General features: G+C 46.2%; 1 protein-coding gene and 1 pseudogene across 1 annotated transcript in view; one reads left to right on the plus strand and one right to left on the minus strand.

Moving 5' to 3' along the window:
- Nucleotides 1-12,623, plus strand: part of SERGEF (secretion regulating guanine nucleotide exchange factor) — a gene marked incomplete at its 5' end in the record, with an annotated part of 265,393 nt that overhangs the window by 92,905 nt on the left and 159,865 nt on the right.
- On the minus strand, nucleotides 4,058-5,235 carry LOC102486379 (protein SET-like; annotated as a pseudogene).

Consider the following 12,623-nt stretch of genomic DNA (forward strand, 5'->3'; position numbering starts at 1 on the left):
CAGATAAATGCCGCAGCCTGTTTCTTGCGTCCTGAATTGAACTTTGGATTACCAGCTGGGAAGCAAACTCAGCTAATATTAGCTTAGTGCCGTCATCTCTTTGAGGGATGGTTTGACTTGTTTAAATATGAGTATCCACTAAGAGAGATGGGAAGCTCTTGTATTGTTGAGTACATATTTACTGTGTATCATATTACCCTTCATTAATATAGCGGCTAAAGAAACACTCAGATTAAATGATCCATTCACTCACTTGATTGGTATCCCTTCCCGGATCATCGCAGTGAGGTGTGTACCCAGCTTGCGTTCGAGGATCTCACTACTTAAAAAGCATAGGGGTTTTTCATTATTCGGTTTATTCTGAAAACCACTCAAGTCTTATTAACTCCATGAGCACTTTAATGCTCTATGTTTCAAAGAAGTGTAAGCATACACCTTTAATAGAAACTTTCTGATGACTGTCATAGGAAGAGCAGGGCCACTTGTGGATGGCCGGTATCCATCGCTCCGGCTGGCTGCTCCTGTCTGGTGCTATGGTAACTAGCAACATTTGGAATTGTTCATCTTTTTTTCCAAAGACACTTACTTCAACAATCTAAAATTTTAAGGATCCGACAGCCCTGAGAAAGATTTTCTGGTTTTCCTACCTGCTCTGCTCCATATTCATGATCTTTAAAGCCGTGTATTGTTGTTTGCCCGATTTTAGGAGGTTTTAAAAGTAATTTGTTCTTGTAGAGGGTTTGCTGCCTGCTTATTTGTTTTGAACTTAAGGGAATTTAAGTACTGTCTCATAGTAACAGTTCCTTGTTTTCTCATTTACTCATCACAGCGATTTAGTGAATTATGACAAAGTAGATTGTTTCATTTTATGTCTGAGGAGCCTGAAGCCCAAAAAGAGGTAGTGATTTTCCCAGGGCCAGCATGGAAGCACTAGAACCCGGGTTTCTCCATTCTCAGTCTAGTGCTCTTTCCAATAGAGGTCCAACCCAGTGGATATCATTTTTCTTCTTCAATTTGCCATTCGGATGTCACAAGATGACATTAATCAATCAATACAGATTAAAATGAGAGAAAATCAATGGGAAGGACTAGTGAATGGAAACAACATTATTAAATCTGCAACCTTCCAAGCCTGGAGAGTTGTTTAAACCTCCATTTAAAATGAAAGATAATAGAAACGAACTATCTGTAGATGGATTTATGATTAACCAAGTGAGTCTTTTCTTGTGTGACCTGCCGAACCTCAAATCATCTCTACAGGAAATTTGCTGTTAAAAGTACAGCAGACTTTTCATTATGAGTATCTTCCTTAGTATTTAACATTTTGTGGTGTGCTGTAGGAAAATCACATTTGGACCATAAAATTAGACCTAACTTGACATTGAATTCCAGTCTAGGAAAATAGGTATTTTAAAATCAAATGGATTTTAAAACTTAATTGCAGTCAAACATTAATATATAACCGAGCATTGCCTTTATTATCATCAGCACTTTTTTTACTTGGCTGCTCATGCATTTTAAAATACAGTGATGCTCCTTAATTATGACCACTGACTGAATTAATATGCATAAAACAGTCCTTTGCTCGTTATGCTGTCCCTGCTCCCAGCCGCCCAACCTTGAGGTTGCCCTGCATCTTTATTTATTCTGCATCTTTATTTCCACCCCAAAGCAGTAACAGAGCAAGACAAGACAAACGGTAGCTTCTGGACGGCAGCTGGGCTGTGCTGGGTTGACTTCGCCCCCTAGTGGCAAGAGACCAAGAACCATCTCTCCATTCTTTCTTCTAGAGTGGAACCTCTCTGGTTTCTTTTGTTATTCAGAACTCAGAAAGTCCTGCTTTAAGCTTCTCTTTGTCATCTGTATCCACATATTGATTTTTCCATCTTCCTTTCAATTCTTCCTTCTGTTTTTAAGTTAGTGATCTCGGGAACTTCCGTTGTTCCTTTCATTTTTACTTTCCATCCTCCTATTTAAGAGTCCCCCCCCCCAAAAAAAAAAGTGACCTTATTCGTGATTGTTAAGTCTGAGAGCTCTGCTCCTGAATGTGTGGGGACACCCTCTGAAGTGGAGGGCTCTCAGCTGAAGGGACAGAAGAGGACTATTTGGAAGTGAGGTACCACACAGAGAAAGGCCTGGTGCTGGAAGCCTCAGAGGCTTTGGGACCTGCTCAGACATTCCCTGTTGCATCAGAGCCAGCATTTCTGTCTGTCCCTCCCTGATGAAATCTGCTTCTTCCAAAATACCAACATTTAAGACTCACTTATAAACCTATTTCTACCCCATTTTATTGTTGTTTTCTACAGTTTAATTGACAGCTTGGTTTTCCTACTATTTTTTTTTTTATGGCAAGTAGGAAGCAGTTTGGATGCCTAGGGCAGGGATTCTCAAACTTAGCCCATGCGGGAATCATTGGGAAGGCTTATTAAAACCCAGATGCCTGGGCCCCACCGCCAGAGTTTCTGATTCTGTAGGTCAAGGCGAGCCAGAGAGATCGATTCCTAATAGGTTGCCTTGGATGTGGGTGGGCTGGGACCCCACTTTGAGAACACAACCCAGCATGGCGTGGCCTTCAGTGTGGCAGTTGGGTAAAGTTCCGTAGTCCATTCCTTGGCCTCAGTACCCTCAGAAGCTGTTTTCCAGCATATGGATTGAGTTCCAGTCTGCCACTTTTTCTTTGATAACTGGGACCACTTGACCTTCAGGCTCAGAATTTGCTTAGCGACAATAATCGTGTGTCTGTTTTTTCTTTTCTTAGAATTATTCATTTAATTTTATTTGTTACTAATATATATTTTAAAAAAACATTTATTCGTTAATATTATTTTTTAAGTTTTGCCACAAGATATATGTGCTCACCAGAGGTAGACAGAGAGAAAGAGAAGGAAAGCAAGAAAGCAAACTGCCAGGTCTGGGACTTGAACTGTGGTCAGTCATGTGGGAGTCCCATGCTTTAACCACCTTGCCTCTTGCTGGCCCCAATTATTAATACTTTTAATTGCTGTAGGACACTTGTGCTCACCAGAGAGAGAGGGAGAAAGAACGAGAGAGAGAGAGAGAGAGAGAGAGAGAGAGAGAGAGAGCAAGTCACCAGGTCTGGGACTTAAACTACAGTTGGCCACGTAGGAGTCCAGTGTCTTAACCACTATGCCACCTACTGACCCCAGTAATTTTTTTTCTGTGTGTGTGTGTACACATTTAGTTTTATTGTAACAAAGCAACTTGTACACTTTTAACGTTTAAAACTGAGCATATTTCCTTTCCAGTGAAACAAACAAAAAAAAATTTAAAATAAACAGGAACAAAATTACAATAGAGATTGTCAATTCCAAATAAGATCCTACAGGTTCTGCGGATTCTCCCATTGAGTGGCAGGGCTCAAGTCATCATTAGAAGAGAATTTTATTTTTAAAAGTATCATCTTAAACTGCAAGGATGTCTGTTAAACATCACAAACATGCCAAAGGAGAAGCCATGTTGTCAAAATGCCCACTTCACCCACCCGAACATCTCAAACCCACCCTTTGCCGACCTTCTATAACCCATTTTTTAAAGTTTTTTTTCCTTTTTTTAAACAAGAGGAAGTAGACAGATGCATGTTGGTAAATGCTACCTGTCCATATTCACGTAGAGACACAGTGTCATCTCTGAGCCCGATACACAGAGAAAGGAGGAAAAAGCTAGAATTCTATGCACTACTACACAGGGGCCCAGCCCCCCCAGCCCCCAGCAGAGCGGAGGGAGCAGAAGGATTTTCTTTTAACCCAGAAAGCATGGTGGTGTTGATTCCAAACAGTTTTTGTTGAGTCAGGAAGGGATCAAAATGAATTTGGAACAGAAAAGAGTAGAGATTCTTTTCCCGTTGTTTCTGCTCAAGGTTTTTCCCCCTAAGGTAAGTTGAGAACCATGGTGTAGAGAAAAGAGACCTCAAGAACAGGGTGACTGAGCACAAGAGGGGGAAAAAAAGAGAAAAAAAAAGAAAGAAAGACTACAACTTGGTCCCAGGGACTGGAGAAACATTTTTTAAAAAGGAGGATTGGAATCCATCAGTGTTCTATCAGTCATCTTCTTCATCCTCCACTCCTTCCTCCCCTTCATCGTCATCTTCATCTTCTTCACCTTCATCCTCATCTCCTTCTTCATCAATTTGTTCCAATCCCTCGTCTCCATCATCATCATCATCTCCTTCTTCTTCTCCTTCTTCTCCTTCTTCTCCTTCTTCTCCTTCTTCTCCTTCCCCTTCCCCTTCCCCTTCCCCTTCTTCATCATCCATATTGGGAACCAAGTAGTACTGTAATGGATTTGGCCAAATGTCATCTTATTTTTTCTTTTTTTGGAAAGGTTTTTGCTATAGGGCATGTGCGCTTGCCAGATAGACAGAGAGAGACAGAGAGACAGAAAGCCAGAAGGGTCACGCTATCCTTTCTCCTCCATTCTCCTCTTGGGATCTTGGGTGTGCACGCACATGTGCCTGGTGTGAGTTTAAGCCACCGGGTCCGGGACTCGAACTGTGGTCGACCACATGGGAGTCCAGCGACATAGCCATTATGTTAACTGCTGGTGCCACCAAATGTCATTTTTGATGACCTCCCCTAACTCATCTGCACCTGCATCAGAATGGTCAGTAAACCAAGTAAAGAAGCTCGCTGGTTCCTCGTGCTGCCTCTTCCTGCTGGCTTTATTCTGTGTTTGACTTGAACATTTCATCAAATCCTTTCAGATTTCCATTTGATTTCAGTGGACTTTGAAGATGGATCACCACTCTCATTCAGATGAAATTCTTTGGAGAGAACTTTATTTTCGAAATAAGAATTTTCATCAAAATAAAAATCTATTCTGTAACCTGATTTAATATCTTCAAATTCTGTCACTTCAACTCTGGTCAAATAATGCAGCGCCTCTTCACCCTCCTCTCCAAGCAGCGCGGACACTTGTGGATGGTTGAGAAAAGTTGTTACCCCAAAATCTGGAATTTTGGCAATCAATTCTAACCCTTCCAAAAAAATGGTTGGCGAAGTTGATTATATTTCTGTTCTACTTTCAAAATCTCCTCACTGGCTTGTTCATTAAGTCTATTTCATTTTTCACTTCATCGATATGTTCAATTGCTTCTTGTTGCTCATTCTCTCCCTTGGGTAAATCCAGGGAGGCCGACGCCTCCTCCAGCCTCGAGGCAGGAGGCAGTCTTGGTTTCTTCCTCAGAGGTGTGAGTGAAGACTGTCACTTGGGGGCCATGTTTCCAGGAAGGTACAGGCACCAGACTCAAAAACTTCCTTGCTGGCCAGAAGATGCTCTGCGAACTCAGTAATTGTGTTTTATTATTCTGTTTCTACCAGCCCTAAGCAGAATGACTAGAACATAGTAAGTAGTACTTAGTGGGTGTTGGGTATGTGACTGAGGGGGAGTGGGTCGTGCTGCAAGGTGGCAGGCCCACTATGAAGTATCATTTATAGTTTCCAGAAGACAGCTCTGGGTTATGAATGGGCTGCATTACTCTGTGGTATCACTTGTTGGTGAAGCAGTCGTTATATTTTTGCCCCCATGTCTCTTCTGGTAGTAGTCTGATTTTCAGGTCAGCAATTTATGAAAGATGATCACAATGGAAACAAAGAAAGAGAAAATTGTTTTCTGGGTTAATTATTTTATTGGACAATTTATTGATTGTTCTTTGTGAGACTCTTGCTAGTTTAAAAAAAGAATGCCTGAAATACCCAAGCAAGTGAGAAATGGTGGCTGTTTCAGGGAGTGCCTGGGATAATATTATCTAGTAAATTGCAGCTGCAGAAGGAACAGGTGCAGTGCTGACTCGGGAGACTAAATGAGCTCAGGAAATACCGTATTAGCTCTTCCTCATGACCATTGCAGCCGCTGTGGAATTGAAACCGGTGCAGCAGAATGCCAACTCATCAGCGTGTGTGATTGAAGGCCCTCCCTTTGCCCACCAATATCAGCTGATTGGCATGCACTGGAATCTTAGATCTTTAGCACCATAAGTGCCCACAGACAATGGAGTCCAGTCCTTGAATTCACAGATGCTGAAATGAGACCTGCATAACGGAAAGACTTGCCCCGGTTCACATGTCCTGCAGGTGGCAGGCTTGAGTCCTTGCATCCTCCCATCACAGGGCACTGCCTCTCCTCTCTCTCTGGTTTCCTGTGATCAACTCGCAGACCCTTGGTTTCTCTAAGTTACCTATGGGAACATAGTTGGGGAAGAGAGTTTGGTATGCTTTTGTCTGAATGTTTCACAGGGTATTTTCTGGCCTAAGGAATGGGCAGAGTCTCTGCCATCTTCCCTCCATGGCTGCAACCACGTAATCTCCACTGTCACCTCAGTCCTGGGCCTCGTGTTTTCCTTTGGTCCTTTCAGAGCCTGGGTCAGGAAGATGTCCTCTGGCTATTGATCCTGTCTTGGTTGGCTTGCTCCAGTTCCTAAGTTTCTATCTTACCAGTGCCTAAATCATGTATTTCTAAGATCCTGTAGGGTTGGGGTCTTTTGCCTTGGTGTTATCTGTAGGAGAGTTTGAGGATGGAGCTAGGAGGGTAACATTTGTGGAGGATTTATTTTGTGTCAGTCAGGTCACACACATCCTATCATTTAGTCTTGGCCACTCTATGGAACATCTGTGTTTTACAGGTGAGGAAACGAGAGGCCTTAAGATCATGGGACTTACTTGAGGTGACATAGCTAATGCGTGTTGGAGCTGGGGGTTCAGATGTAAGTCTGTTGAGCTCCAGATCTGATGCATCCCAGTTTAGTCACTTTTTCAGGAGTATTCACGGGATTGTATTGTATTCTGTGCTAAGCTAGTTGCTGTAGAGGTGGGATGTGCTCACACGGAGCTTTACCGTCTACTGGAGAAGACAAGGTGCTGATGAGCGTGTTAGAGCATTAAGTAGGAAATGCTATGGGAATGTACAACAGGCAAGCTGGTGGGGGTAGAATTAGGCCAGAACTTCTAGAGAGAGAGTCATTTAAGCCGAGACCTATGCCAAAGCACGAACATGCACAGAGCATGGCCACTGTGGCGGGACCGTAGGGAGCAATAGCGGGCTGACATCCTGCTACTCAACATCTTCCTTTCGCTGCCCGCCTACCTAGCTCAGTGCCTGGCCCGTACGGGGTGCTGAATGGACGTTTGCCGAACGAATGCACGGGTGGCCGAAAACAGTGAATGGAGGGCAACGTTGAAAGCTCTTTTTGCCTCTTATGTAAGAACGTAATAAGTTTCCTTGGAATGATTCACGGTTCTAAACAGCTTTTTCCTCCAGCTCCTCTTGTCTGTCTGTTGTCCCGGGTGTCCTGCCGGATTCTGAATGTCCACACGCTTGTCTGCCTTTCCCTCCCAGCCGTTGGGTGTCCTCATGCCTCCGAGAGCGAGAGCTGAGCTGCCCTGGTACTCGCGCAGTGGCCGCCTTGAGCGTGAAGTTCGAATCAGCGTCAGTGATTTGATTTTTTTCCTCTGGGGATCTGGCGATTGAAAATAAATGTAGAAAGAGCCCAGAGGAGTTTTTTTTTCTTGGGGGCCTGAGAGATGACAGCACCAGTTATTGGTGCACTTTGACAATGCAGAGTTATGTAACTGGATGAAAAATAGAGGCTATTCCACCGAAGTCAGCTTGCCTTACTTAAAAGATTTCATATTCACAAAAGTGGGTGGCCCAGAGTGGTTCTGTAACGCCGCTGTTTGCAAAAGTCCTAGTTCGTGACATAGAGAAATAGAATTCTATAGACTGAGGTTCAACAAATGTTAACTTCAATGATGACTATGTGCTTGGTACCTTCCACGTTGCATTTAATAATGAAAATATAAACAACATTTGGTTCCTAAGGATACATTTCTAACCTGAACGTTTTGGTAAGAGGAGCACAAAACATTACAGCATCTGAAATAGGTGAGAATACCCTACTTGTTAGTTCCTCGGTACAGGAAAAACTGAATCCCAGTTTTTTCCAGATTTAAATCTCTCAGACCCCCTGGGGTCTTCCCTTTCTATCCTAGCTTACGATGTCTGAGAGCACTGATGGCACCGAGTGAATGATCTTGGGGCCTTGTATGTTTATTGGTTTATTCATTCATTCAGAAAATATTGGATGATTCCAACATGTAGGCCACCACAGAGACAAATTTTGTAGTCTTCATAAAGCTTATAGTGCAAAAAGAAAACTAAAGCTTACCGTCCATTAGTGAGACAGAGAAGGCTGTGTGGTGTGTGTGTTAGCGCAGGCACCTCATGCCACCCTGAAGGTCATAGCAGGTGTCCTAGAGAAGGTCATCCTTACAGGTCCACAGGGCTGAGGTGTCAGTGATGGCTCAGGAAGGCGAGCCCTCGTCCCTCCCCGAGTGTGAGTGGGTCCTGCCGGAGTCCATCCCGTTGGTGCTCGGAGTCATCTTCCCCACGTCGCCAGCGCAGGGGGAGCGGGCTTATTCAAGAAGGATAGCACGGATGACCAGGGGCCTGTTACCTTGCTCCGTTAGTTCCTCTGTGTGGTTTGGAGAGCTTGAAGACGGATTTTTAGAGGCCGAATATAGCTTCAGTTAGTGGCTCATTTATAATTTTATAGTCAAATCCCCACTTACGATTTCTACCAGAGTTCAGCGGGCAGATCAGATGGTCAGAAATACTCCCTGAAGATGGATATAGTTGTTGTGTGATCCTGAAACCGCAAGGTGGAAGAGGAGCCTTAGCAGGTGTGGGAAGGAGTGTCACAGTGGGGCTCTGAGCGGTTTTGTTTTCATACTGTGCTGAGGGCAAATAATGAGCCCTGTGACTTTGAGAGCTCCTCAAGAAGGGGACCCCTTTCCACCGTGCTGATGACCTGCAAGTCCACACTCACCTGTCCCCCTTCCCCCTCCACCTCTCCCTTTGATTGCTGGGAAGGTGGGCTGTTGAGATGTCGCCCTTCTGTAGTGGGTGATGGGCCACGTGAGCTAAGATGACTCACCCTGGAGTGTGCACTAGAAGCCCCTGTCAGGAGCGGCAGTAACAGAGGAGCAAGTGATGGCCCCTTACCTGGAGGGCTGGCAAGGGTCAGGGAGGCTGGCTACCCAGGGTCACGTAGCATATTAGTGTGGACTCAACCGGGCTATAACCCGGGATAGAGGAACTTTTCTCTGCTTGTCTCAGAGCCTTGCTTGCTGAATGAGATGTCCTCCGCTGGGTGGTCACCAAGCCAGAAGCTGGTCTCCCTGGATTTGGAAGCAGGGGTCTCCAGCACTAGGTGTGATTAGTCTGAGCTTCTTCCGTTCTTCTCTCTCTCTGCTCCATGGAACTAACTCTGTGGGGGTCTGTGGCCTCAGAGGTGTAGCCCTCTCCCTCCTCTGCCTTCCTGTCTAGCCTAAAACATTTGGTAAGAGCAGCACAAAGCATTGGGGACCCTGAAGTGGATGAGGACAGCCAGTTAGTATATCTTGGTCCAGAAAAAATGAAGTCCTGTGGCCTGGGCAGTGTTCCTGTGAGTATGGTCTTGTCCATGGTGCTCCAGCTGAGACTGGAGTCCTGGTAGATGAGGACCACGAGACGGGCGTCTGGTAGGAATGGTCTGGTTTCAGAGGTGACCTCCTTCCTGGCTTCAGAGTCCTGTTCCGTGCCTGCTGGCAGCACGCCATTGCAGAAGGAGCTCGGGGTTCACCAGCTGCGTGGTTCGTGGTTAGACTTCCGTGCACAATTAGTATTTTTTCAGTCATTTTATCTAAAGACTTCAAATTTAGAGACTCTGAGTGCTTGAGAGACATTTTATGGATCACAGCTGACTTTAAAAGGATCTTGCAGCAATTTTTCCCAGCCCTTACTACTGGCCAGCTGCTGCTAATCGCATTCAGCCCGGTCCTGCGACAGACTCGTCCTCTCCCAGCTTCTCACAGAAGACGTCATGCCCTGGGTCAGCCTGGGTTTTTCTGAGCAGCTCTAGAGCAGCGCTTCTCAGTCCTCAGTGTGTGTGGGTCACACGGCTCTTGTTAAAATGCGGATTCTGATTTTCTAGGTCTGAGTCAGTATGGCTACACTGTGTTTCTTTCTCTTCTTTCTTCCATCCCTCCCTCCTTTCCTTCCTTTCTTCCTTCTTTCTTTCTCTCCCTCTCTCTTTCTTTCAAGAGAGGTTTTCCGAAGAGTCTCACCATTGCAAACCTCTGTCCCAGCCTTCCAGTTAGGCAGGACCACAGGGTTGTGCTACTGGGCCTGACCTGTTCAGGCTGTTTTCGGATCTGAGATGGCCTTTTCACGTGGTCCCAGCCTCTTGGAACGGAGCTTTACGCCCCTTTACCATGGCAACTGGGCCTGCATGGCATTTTTTTTAAGCTTTTTTTTTTTTTCCAGAGGGTGCATACCCTCACTGGAGAGACAGAGAACATGAGAAATCATCTCTGGGACCAGCAGTTAGCGTAATGGCTATGTCGCTGGACTCCCATGTAGTTGACCGTGGTTCAAGTCCTGGACTCGGTGGCTTAAACTCACGCCAGGCACGTGTGTGTGTGCCCAAGATCCCGAGAGGAGAATGGAAGAGAAGGGATTGCTGCGTGGCCATCTCCCTCGGGGTGTGTGTGTGTGTGTGTGTGTGTGTGTGTGATTTCTCGCTTTCTGTCTCTCTCTCTCTCTCTCTCTCTCTCTCTGTGTTCCTGGTGAGCGCACGTGTCCTATAGCATCTAAAAAAAAAAAAAAAAAAAAAAAAATCACCTCTTAGGAGAGATGGCCATGCTGCAATCCCTTCTCCCTCACTGCCCTCTCAGGATTTTGGGCACCCAGCGTGATTTTCAAGCTTCAGGGTCTGGGACTTGCACCTCAGTGGCCATGTGGGGGTCCAGCCTTAACCACCAGGTCACCTGCTGGCCCCTGCATGGCATTTCTAACAAGCTTCCAGGTGACACCATTGCTGTGGTCTGAGAACCACCCTTTGAGCAGAGAGGAAATTAGCGAACGTCAAGCATAGAAGGGGCTTCAGAAATGAGTGACGGAACCTGTGACTTTACAAGGGAGGTTATGGGAATGCAGAGGAGAGTGATTGCCCGAGGCCACACAGCACATTAGCGCAGGGGTCGGGGACCAGATCCCAGGTCTCTACGTTCTGTCTGGGTCAGATGTGTGCATTTCCCTTACTGCCCTGGAGGTGAAAAGTTGGAGAAATAAGGGCTTTTCCTCGTATTATCAGGTTTAGAGAAGCATCTCGGAGCCAAGCTCTGATATGTTGTAGCCTGGAACTTCCTGGAGGCCTTCTTTCTCAGGGTTTTGTGGGACATTTTCTATGTCCACTTCAGGATTTTTTTTAAAAAAGATTTATATAGTTCAATTTGTTATTATTATTATTATTTTTAAATTTGAACAGAGAGAGAAAGGGAAAGCAAGAAAGCAAACTGCCAGGTCCAGGACTTGAACCACAGCTAGCCACGTGAGAGTCCAGCACCTCAACTAGGCTCTTAAGCAGAGCTTCCCTGACACCGGACGTGGTATGCAGTAGTGCTTGCTGAACAGGACTTGTGTCTTTTCCACACTGCACAGGGGAAGTGGGAGGTACCTAAGGTGCCAGATGGCCTCAACGGAATCCTTAGCCTGAGCTAATGTAAGATTCCAGGAGCAAAAGACGGGGCCAGGACGCTGAACCAGCCTTAGCCTTTAGAACTCGCTTAGCACTTAGCCCTTTAAATGGTCTAAGTGACAGAGGGGACATCCTGGATTAGGGTTGGTAGGTTTGACCCCGAGAGCCCGTCAGGGGCCAGGAGCGGTGGGGTTAGCAGAGCAGCCAGAGAGCCTGGCAACAGGCGAATGGTCTGTCCATCAAGGAGGTGACTGCGAGCTGGGGAGGGGTGTGGGAGCAGGCGGCCTGAGTGATCATGGCCAGTGGGCAGACTTCATCCTGTGAGTTTCTCTGCGTGCCTGCCACCTACCAGGTGCTGAGCCATGCCGGGGGCTGCGAGGTGAGTTCCTAGAACTCCGGTCTAGGATCCAGGTGGATGCTGCATTGAGACAGCCCCTTGGTCACAGTAGCAAGACAGGGCCCCGATCTTGTGGAATGGTCTTAGGTGGGAATCTGGGTAGAGAAGGCAATTCGGGGTCATGCTGGCTGGCCCTCTGGTGAAGCAGGGTGTGGTATCTGAATAAGGCCTAGGCTGAGTGCTGCAAGCCCAGGAGGAAGTAAGGCAGGAGTACAACACACCAAACTAGTTTCTGGGCCTCTTGCTCAGATATCCTGACTGCGGACAGGGCTGGGCTGGGGTTGGGCCTGCAGGGAAGGGTACCTGATGCAGATGTGGAGCCAGACATTCCGACACTGGAAGGACACAGCTGTGCAGGCTTACCATCTGTTCACTTGTGCACAACTTGGGCCCTGCTTGTGAGAACCGTTTTGTTCTGTGGTTATAGAGCGAGGTTCTAGAAATATCTCAGGATCTGCCTCGCTGGGGCAGCAGAGGTAGCGAGAGGCTCTTGTTCCCTCCATCATCATTCTTACTCATGTGTCCCAGGGCCTCCTAGGGTTGAGATGTCATCATTGCTCTGAGTCTGGTGACTCAGCTCCAAGAAACTGAAAGAACTGGAGCTTGGCTCAAGACCATACACCTGCTGCATGTGAAACCGACATCTAGGCACTGAGCTGGATGAGGGACCCTGTTGATAATAACGCCCGTGATTAA

This window comes from Tupaia chinensis, unplaced genomic scaffold (genome assembly GCF_000334495.1).
Source record: "Tupaia chinensis unplaced genomic scaffold, TupChi_1.0 Scaffold000077_1, whole genome shotgun sequence".
Taxonomy (NCBI): Eukaryota; Metazoa; Chordata; class Mammalia; order Scandentia; family Tupaiidae; genus Tupaia; species Tupaia belangeri.